At 36.1% G+C, this 9,994-nt stretch overlaps 1 pseudogene; it reads right to left on the reverse strand.

Moving 5' to 3' along the window:
* Window positions 1–2,785: 2,785 nt before the first annotated feature.
* Window positions 2,786–5,861, reverse strand: LOC129373818 (gastrula zinc finger protein XlCGF57.1-like; annotated as a pseudogene).
* Between the last annotated feature and the right edge of the window lie 4,133 nt (window positions 5,862–9,994).

Consider the following 9,994-nt stretch of genomic DNA (forward strand, 5'->3'; position numbering starts at 1 on the left):
GACAAACCAATTCAACGCAAATGAAAAAGCTTTTAAATTATATCTTAAATTGTATATATATGTGTAATATAGATATGCAGCTGGCTCTCAGAGTAAATGTCAGGAAAGTACAGTGTTTCACTTCCAGCCCAGCTTCTCTTTCCTGAAACCAAATGCATGTTGATCAGCATGGTATCGTCCTCACCGTTGGGCAGCATCACATTATAAAAGCCGAACGTCACTCCGCATCACGTATCGGATCTTCTTCACCACATGATGCCTCTTTGGCCAATGTTTCCCCTCTCCTACATTCTACATGTGTTTAAACATTCAGTATCACTTTGGAGATGGAGCCTCTGTGGGCTACAGATTCCTGAAAATTCACAAAGACCTACCATTCAGTCAGACTGCCTTCTCTTTAAAAGAAATAAAGAAATTTAATTGATTTTATTGATCATCTGCAATAATCTGAAGTGTTGTCAACGGGTACCTTTAATATCGGCTTTTCCTATCTGACAAAACGAATCTTGATATTTTTTAAACATTCAAATGATCTTGATGTTACATCGTCTCTTGCATCCATTTTGCTCGGTGTCTAAGAGCCTAGTGATAAAGTTTTCAGAATATTTAAGCTTCACAGATAAAATAATGCTAATAATAATTCGCAAAAAAAATTTTTTTAAGGGAAAAAAAAACAAAAAAAATGTTTTTTTTTTAATTAAAAATGTCAAAATGCAGGGAAAAAAAGTTTAAATTTAGAGAGAAAAAAAATCAAACTTGTTTTTCTAGGAGCCTTAGTCCTTTTCTGTACTTCTTAGATGTCTGATGTAAAAAAATTATATATGTATTATTTATTGAAGAGTGTTATTACCACTTGATTTCCTTTCCTGTTTTGCAACCTGGCAAATTATGTACAATTTGTCATTCTGCTTGTGCTTCACAGGAACATGCCCACCTGTTAATGTTATGTTTTTTGAAGTGATTATACAAGGCCGTGATTCTGACTCACAACATCATCACGTCAACATCCCCCACTTCTATTAGAGTTCAAGAAGGAAATTGCAGGAAACATCGGGTACTTATCGAGGCGACTGTTGGGCACGCAGTGCTCACAGAAGATAAGTCAGATGTGAAAAACCCACTCTGGAATTAAGCATATGCAAACAACCGCTTCTGAAGAGCCAAATATTCCAAAACTCAAAAAAGTCAGCCCAGAACACAGATGAGAGAAAACACCTGTTCTGTTCGCCGGCTTGTTAAAAATAAAAGTCAGGACCGGATCAAACCATTCACAAGGCACCAAAAGTCAACAGCCCACACTGCAATGTGAGAATCACTGAAACAATCTCAAAAGGAGAAAAAACTCAAGTACATCTGCTGGTTTTTATGTTACAGCTGCTAGAAAAAATGCTTACCTGAAAGTAATGAATAAAATTATTCCCGATTACTATTTGAACAGCATTCAAACATGAAAAAACACAAATCTTTGCTCCAAAATTAACACCTTCAAGCTGAAATCAAACATACAGATTTTCTTAATAAAATAAAACTGAACCTATTTTGAAAATATGTCTGTCGGGAGGAGTCAATGTGAAGCTTTCAGGCATAAAAATCTTGAGTAAAATGGTGGAAGTCAGATTAAAATAAAATTTTAGGAATGACTTTCCTAAAACCAAGTGTTGTGACATTAGGAGACAGAAAAATATACCAAATGTTATCTTACAACAATTCTGAAGGTGAGTGAAGTACGTAGCGCTCACTTGGAGACGTTAAATCAAATGTTAGTGGCATTAAGCCAAAATATTTTCATGACAACTCATTTAAGCTGAACTGGAGATATTTATTAGAGAAACTCTCAAACATTCAACAAAACAGACCAGCCGCCATCTCATCGTTCTTCCTCCTATTCTTCTTCTTGGAGACTTTATGACAGTTGACATTCACATTGTTGCATTACCGTCCCCTTCTGGATAATTTGAGCAAATAGGGTGAAATATCTTTCCCTAGCACTCGAAAACTGAGACAAAGGTGGGCAACCCGCCAGTCGGAGATTCGGTCACTTTCCAACTTTTTAAATCAGTTTCAATCTCATTTTACTTTAAAGACAAAACTATCACAAATGCTTTTTTGTACATTTTTTGAACACAACCATTATATACATTCTATTGTAGAGTTAAAAAAGCGACAAAAAATAATCCCCACAAACTCTCTCTATTGTACAGAATAATACAAATAAATCCCTCAAGTCCAATCTAGTGAGAATGTTCTGGAAACTCTGTTAATGCATGAAATTAGTCACAATGGACCACAATGTCTCTTCATCTATCAGCATCAGTACTGGCTCTCCTCAGGGCTCTGTGCTGAGCCCTCTGCTCTTCACGTTGCACACACACGACATACAGTTTGACATAAACAGCATGTTAATACAATAACATACAGTATTTCATAATTCTTTTTTTGATACAGAATATGCCAAGAACTACAACAGATCTCTGAAGGAAAATGTGTCATGGCTGCACATGATATACAAAGATAAAAATCCAAATGATCCCATTTAACATATACAACAATTTTCAGCTTTATAGACATGAAACGCCTCCAGTATTTCATTCCAGTTTTAAACCAAATCAGTTCTATAGTGAACCTCAACATAGGATATGTATGGAAAATACTTCTAGTTTTCACCCTTTGTGACGCCTCGTGCTGAGTTAAACTAACTTTGTAACAAAAACTTTTCCCACAGTTCACACTAAAAAAGAATTTTCACCTGTGTGAATCATCATGTGCTTAGTTAAACTTAGTTTGTGACGAAAACCTTTTCCGCAGTTCACACATGAAAACGGCTTTTCACCAGTGTGAATCCTTATGTGCTGAGTTAAATTCTGTTTATAACTAAAACTTTTCCCACAGTTCACACTAAAAAAGAATTTTCACCTGTGTGAATCATCATGTGCTTAGTTAAACTTAGTTTGTGACGAAAACCTTTTCCGCAGTTCACACATGAAAACGGCTTTTCACCAGTGTGAATCCTCATGTGCTGAGTTAAATTCTGTTTTCCACAAAAACTTTTTCCACAGTTCACACATGAAAACGGCTTTTCACCAGTGTGAATCCTCGTGCTTATTTAAATTCTGTTTATGACTAAAACTTTTTCCACAGTTCACACATGAGAAAGGCTTTTCACCAGTGTGAATCCTCATGTGCTCAGTTAAATTCTGTTTTCGACTAAAACTTTTTCCACAGTTCACACATGAAAACGGCTTTTCACCAGTGTGAATTCTCATGTGCTGAATTAAGTCCTGTTTTCGACTAAAACTTTTTCCACAGGTTACACATGAAAATGGCTTTTCACCTGTGTGAATTCTCATGTGCTCAGCTAAATTCTGTTTTTGAGAGAAACTTTTTCCACAGGTCACACAAGAAAAAGGCTTTTCATTGGTGTGAATCATTATGTGCTGAGTTAAACTTCGTTTGTGACAAAAACTTTTTCCACAGGTCACACATGAAAATGGCTTTTCACCAGTGTGAATCCTCATGTGCCGAGTTAAATCCGGTTTTTGATGAAAACTTTTTCCACAGTTTACACATGAAAACGGCTTTTCACTGGTGTGAATAACCATGTGCCGAGTTAAATGCTGTTTTTGAGCAAATCCTCTTCCACAGTTCACACAAGAAAACATCTTTTCATTGGTATGAATCCTCATGTGCAGAGTTAAGCTTTGCTTATGACTAAATCTTTGTCCACAGTTCACACATGAAAACGGCTTTTCACCAGTGTGAACCATCATGTGCTGAGTTAAATGATGCTTATGATTAAAACTCTTTCCACATTTCACACATGAATAAGGCTTTTCACCCGTGTGAATCCTCATGTGCTCAGTTACATGATGTTTTTGACTAAAACTTTTTCCACAGTTCACACATGAGAAAGGCTTTACACTGGTGTGAATTATCATGTGCTGAGTTAACTCTTGTTTTCGTCTAAATGTCTTTCCACAGTTCACACACGTAAACGGCTTTTCACCAGTGTGAATCATCATGTGCTCAGTGAAATTCTGTTTTTGTCTAAAACTTTTTCCGCAGTTCAGACATGAGAAAGGTTTTTCACCAGTGTGAATCATCATGTGTTTAGTTAAATTCTGTTTTTGACTAAAACTTTTTCCGCAGTTCAGACATGAGAAAGGCTTTTCACCAGTGTGAATCCTCATGTGCTTATTTAAATTCAGTTTATCACTGAAACTTTTTCCACAGCTCACACATGAAAACGGTTTTTCACCCGTATGAGTTCTCATGTGAGCATCAAAAAAGGATTTACCAGTCCAACGCTTTTTACAAATGACGCATAAAAAAGTTTTCCTTCTTTTCTGATGTTGGTTCTCAGCTTCATCAGGCCCTTGGAAGATGTCTTGGTTCCCATTTGGTTCTGATTGATTGTGGTATGTTTGCTCATCAACAGGAACCACCATGCAGGTATCAGTCTCCTGTTTTAATTCAATCTGTTCTTCACCATGACTGCAGTAAACTTCACTCTCGTCCCCTTCTATCTGCAGGTGTTCTGGATCCTTCTGCTCTTCTTTTATCTGATGATCTTCTGGCTCTTCCTGTTCTTGTTTCACCTGCAGAGATTCTAACTCCTCCTGGTCCAGAGTGGATCTCCTCTCCTGTTTAAAAACGTGACACTGCAGGCAATCTGGAGAAGAAAACAGACAAAACGAGTAATTGTTAACTTTAGTGAATTAAATAGGAGAAATCATTCATCATTTAAGACAGTTCCTTTGTCATTTGCTTTTCTAAGTAAGACAGGAAGTACTGTGGGTCCATTTTTAATCTGGTTGAATGAAACAATGGCTGCATCAAAATGGAGACTAGAAACAAATAGAAAACAGAGAGTTGTGATTGGCTTGTTACTCGCTGTGTCACCAGGCGCAACGATTTATTACTAAAAATAAAAACTTTAACTGTATTCGGGTTTAGGTGAGTTCTCTGTTTTATGTGCTTCATTAAAATCCTCCTGGATTACTCGACACATCACTAATGAAAAGTTTGATCTTTATTATTTGCTTGTTAAACTGGAAAAATAAACTATGAAAACAATCTTCAAGTGTTTTGGACATTGAACTTCTTTTATCTACGTATGAAGCGTCACCTCAGAGCAGCTTGTTGATTGAACTTTATAGGATATTTGGTTTGACAAACAATCGCCACAACAATTTATTTATTACAAATTATTACATTTTACAGCTTCTAACACCGCTATTATTAGTTTATGCTGCTTTCTTTACTAACCTCGGGCTGCATTGTTCACATTTCTCCTACTTTCAAAAGTAAGACTCAGTAGTTAAAGGAGGAAGAGCCATAAAAAAGGTCATTTTCTCTCCACAAATCAGCCGTTCTCATTGTGATGTCTGCGTTCATTTACCTGCTAACAAAACATTTATCCGGAAAAAGAGCGTTTACTAAAATGATCCTCATGCAGAAAGGCGCAGACATTTAGATCTTAACCTGCATCCAAACGCTGCTGTTTCCTACCTATTCGGTGTAAGATGATCTGGGGAGTCCGGGAGAAATCAAGCAGTCTGCGCTGATCATCCATCTCTTCCTCCGACTGGACGATGATTTCTTTAAACTGTCAATGTTTCTGCATTTCACTGCTCGCTGATTAACTGGTTTAAGCTGGACTGGAGATATTTATTAGAGAAACATTCAACAAAACAGACCACGTGCCGTCCTCTTTGTCTTCCTTTTTCCTTCTTCCTCTTCCTCTTCTTCTTCTTCTTTGGAGTTTTATGACTGTCGTTCATTCATGTCATCGCATTACCGCCACCTTGTGGATCCTACGATCATTACATCTACAGATTTCTCATAAAGTGCCAGTTCTCTTTGCAGAACCTAAAATCTTTTCCTAGTAACAGAAGAAGCTGCAACAGAAAAGAGAAAAATACAACTAAGACAAAAGAAACGCTAAATTAGTTTAGACTATAATAATCAACCATACTACAGAGACAACATGCAAGTTTTTATACAATGATAAGGAATAAAAACAAGGTCAAGACAGTCTGGTCCTTAGCAGCTGTAGAAAACAACCTTCTATTTGGAGACAGAAAAATATGCCAAATGTTATCTTATCTTACAATTCTGAAGGTGAGTGAAGTATGTAGCTCTCACTTGGACATGTTAAACCAAATGTTAGTGGCATTAAGCCAACATATTTCACATAGCATTTTGAGCCTTTGTGAAATAGAGAAATTAGGAAAATGCAAATATACAATTACAGCAGTTCGTTAAAATAAGCAGATAGAAATATTTAACCCTGAAAAACATTCAATGTCAAAAATAAGATGAAATTCCTGTTATGTATAAATTTATTTTCTTCAAAGTACAACTATAACATCCTTCTTTAAAGATAATTATATTAATATTTCCTACATTTTTTTGGTGTTAGATCTATGAGGAAGCTTTTTTTTTTTTTTTACCGCAGTTTGTTGTTTCTAAGTAGAATATGTGCAAACCCAGATCCACCCACTCTTACAAATTTCGCCATTCCCTCCAGAAGTCACGTGTTTTGTGCTTTTACGACCCTTGATCTCAACATTAGTATGCGAAAGTCCGCACATTTGGCTCAGCCACGGGCAGTCAGACAGGCACGCAAAAAGACAGGCTGTCAACTCTGATCAGCCGTTGTTCGTCTGTGACTCAACAGCTGGACGCAGAACCACGGGGGCTAAGAGGAGAGGAAGGTGAAAAAAGGGCAAGCTGGATGTTGGGTAACATGCTGGGGTTGAACCTCTTTCAGCCTGTTCATCCACAGCTCTACGTTTGCCTCCAACTGGCCCTGAAGTCACAGAGGATGGCAAAGAGACAGAAAGTCACCAGCAGAGATGGTTAACGGGTTAAGAAGTGAAGCTCAGTCACCTCCCCATGGGATCCTGACGACTTTGACGAACAGCAGCGCTGCTCGTTTGCAGCCTGATTCAGCACCGTTCTTGTCGTCACTGTGCTGCAACTTTTGTATCTTGGTGTGTGATTTTTCTAGTTCAACTCTATTATCCAAGGTTTCATTTGAACATCTGGATTCCTCTGACCAATGCTGTGAACATCTGGTCTGAAGGCAAAAGAACATAAGGGCTTTTAACAAATGAGCTAACATATACTTGGAAAAATTTCAAATTCTGATAAATAAAGATAAGCTGAGTTTAACATTTGAATCTACAGCAACTTCATATCATTTCTATCTCAAATTCAAACAACTCAACCAGGCAGTCAAATTGGATTTCAAATATTTAATCCAAATTATAATACAGTCAAATTCAGTTTGTGATTTAATCTCAGTATACTTTGTGATTGACAGAAAATTAGTGAGCAATCAGCATCATAAAGACAAAACAATACACCAAATGCATCACAATGTTTTAGCTAAACCTTAAAAGAAGTTTGAAAAAGTAAAAATATTATAATAAAAATAACATTTTCCCACTGCTGGTTCCATGAGACCATCAAAAATGTAAGCATATAGAGAATATGATTAAGCCGTTTTTGTTTCAGTAACAGACTTGCATAATTTAATTTCAACAAAACAAGCTTTTTATAGTTTAGCTTCTTTTTTTATTTAAAAATAAAGCTATTAAAAAAAAGGCGTAACTTATGGTCTTGCAATTTAAAAACAAAGTAATGGATGAAGGCAAAAGTAGGTGTAAAGCCCTTCACAGTTTCCAGTCAGAGGAAGAAGAGAAGTTTCTGCTGCCATGTTGGACAGTAACTCTCATCCTTGATGAAAGTGGTCTCACAGACCTCTGCTATCTCCCTCCTGCTGCTTTAATTAGTGCAACACATCGGGTTATTTGTGAGGCAGCAGTGGAAAATGTTTGCACCTCGCAGGGAGATAAACAAGAAATCCTGAAAGAAAAATCTTGAATCCGAGGCAGAAGTGTTTTTTTTTTCCAAAGTGCCACTGTCATATTTTTTTTGTTTTTTACAATTTGAAATTTTATAAAACTTAACATAATTGGAACCAGAAAATAATAGCTCACTTTGTAAACAATTTTTATTTATTGGAACATCTGAGAAGATAAAAAAAACTAACAGGATTTCTACTATAAGCTTCATAGTTTAGACACGACTCATTTCAGAAAATTCAGCTTGTTCGTTCTCTATTTGCATAAACAGAACTGAACTCCTGTTTATTCATTTCATCTAGTCTGAAAGCAAAATATTCAGCCTCTTAAGTTAAATGCATGCTCCTGTTTCATAAGCATTTTGGCTCAGTGGATGATGGTCAAGTGTAATTAAACGAATTAGTTTGACATGTTGCGCGCCTCAGATTGGTGCAAAGTTAAATCAGAATGAACAGATATGAGGCTGAAGTTTGTTCATTTAAGCTCTGAAAAGCTCTAAAGAATGAAAAATAACTTACTATCTGATCTCAGAGTGGTTTTTCAAAAAAAAAATTGAGTATTTAAAAAACTATTTTTTGAGAGAAAATGAGATTTTTGAGTCTTTCTCTCTAAAACAGGACGGCATGTGGATGATGAAGTTTGTGTGACCATACAGTTGCACAAACAGAGCAACCATTCAGTGAAAATAACTTTCATTCTCATTGAATTTGACAACTGAAGCAAAGTGAAAAACACTAACTGTATAATCAGACATTGTAATTCCCTCTTTTTTGTTTTAGTGTGTGTTTTATGAGAAAAGGTCAACTCCTGAATTGTCTGGGTTATATTCAAACATTAAAAGTCATGGTTACACAGAGATAATATATACACATTTCTATTGTCTGTGCACCTTCTAACCTCAACATTTCAAGACTGCGACCATTTTTGGGACATTTTTAAAATTTAATTAACATCTACAGAAGGGCTTTTACATAAGCTTTTGTATTTTTGACATTACCTCTGGAGAAAGATAATAAAACATTTTCATCTTTATACTACAGGCATCTGAATTTAGTTTTTGTTTAATTTTGCCTTAAGATGTTACATTTTAAACGTTATGCAGTTTTTAAAAGTTAAAAATTGTCCTTTAAATGTATTTAATCTTACCTGCCAAAACTATTGAAAGAAATCCACTACAGTCAAGCTCTTTTATGCAAAGAGACCACCATTAGCCAAAATGTGTGTGGGTACTAAGAACTAGAATATTCTCTGTGTTTATCATGTCCGGACTATTGGGGAGAAATGTAAAACAAGGCTCAGGGACAAGTATATTTTGTCCTGCACTTCAGAGGAAATTTAATGAGCCCCTTGAGGAAGGCAGACGGCTGCAGATTATGGAAGAAAGGGAGAGAGAAAAAGTTTATATAAGAACTAAGAGAATAGGATAAAAATGGTGGAAATTAATGAAATTATGAGAAAAGGAGGTGCAAAAGAGGATCATATCTTTACATACACAGAGGTTAAAATGAAAAACACTAAATAGTTACATATTTAGTATTTATTCCTGACATTACAAAATTTTGGTGTGTATTTTTCAAGGTAAGGGAATTGTATTAATATAGCACATTTTCAGCAACAAGGCAGTTCAAAGTGCTTTTTTCAGGTATATTGCCATTTTATAGCAAAATCAAATATCTATGTTACCTTTAGATGTCATAAAAATGCTATATAGCAAACATAATTTAAAAGAAATTGACTTTTCTCTTGGGTTTCTTAAACATGCATGGAAAAAAATCAAGGTATGTTTTTGATGAGGTGATATAACACAAAAAAGTCCATTTTTCATACAACACTAGTATATAGTGTGATGGAGGAAGGGTTTTGGACTTCCTGTTACCTCATCTGACCCATGCACACTGACAGTCTGCACAGAGATTATCCACACACAGCGTGATGGAGCTGGAAAAGGTCAACAACTCTGATTAGTTTCTCACACTTCTTTGCTAAAGCACCTGCTCCTGATGAGTCTGGACATATTAGTCTGTACACAGAGCTGTGAGGTCGGCTCAGACTTTATGCTGCTTCTCTATGACCAGGCACTGCTGCCATCTTGTTTGTGTCTTACCCTGAAGGTGCTTCAGCTT

This window comes from Poeciliopsis prolifica, unplaced genomic scaffold, assembly GCF_027474105.1.
Source record: "Poeciliopsis prolifica strain line A6 unplaced genomic scaffold, Auburn_PproV2 SCAFFOLD034, whole genome shotgun sequence".
NCBI classification, from domain to species: domain Eukaryota; kingdom Metazoa; phylum Chordata; class Actinopteri; order Cyprinodontiformes; family Poeciliidae; genus Poeciliopsis; species Poeciliopsis prolifica.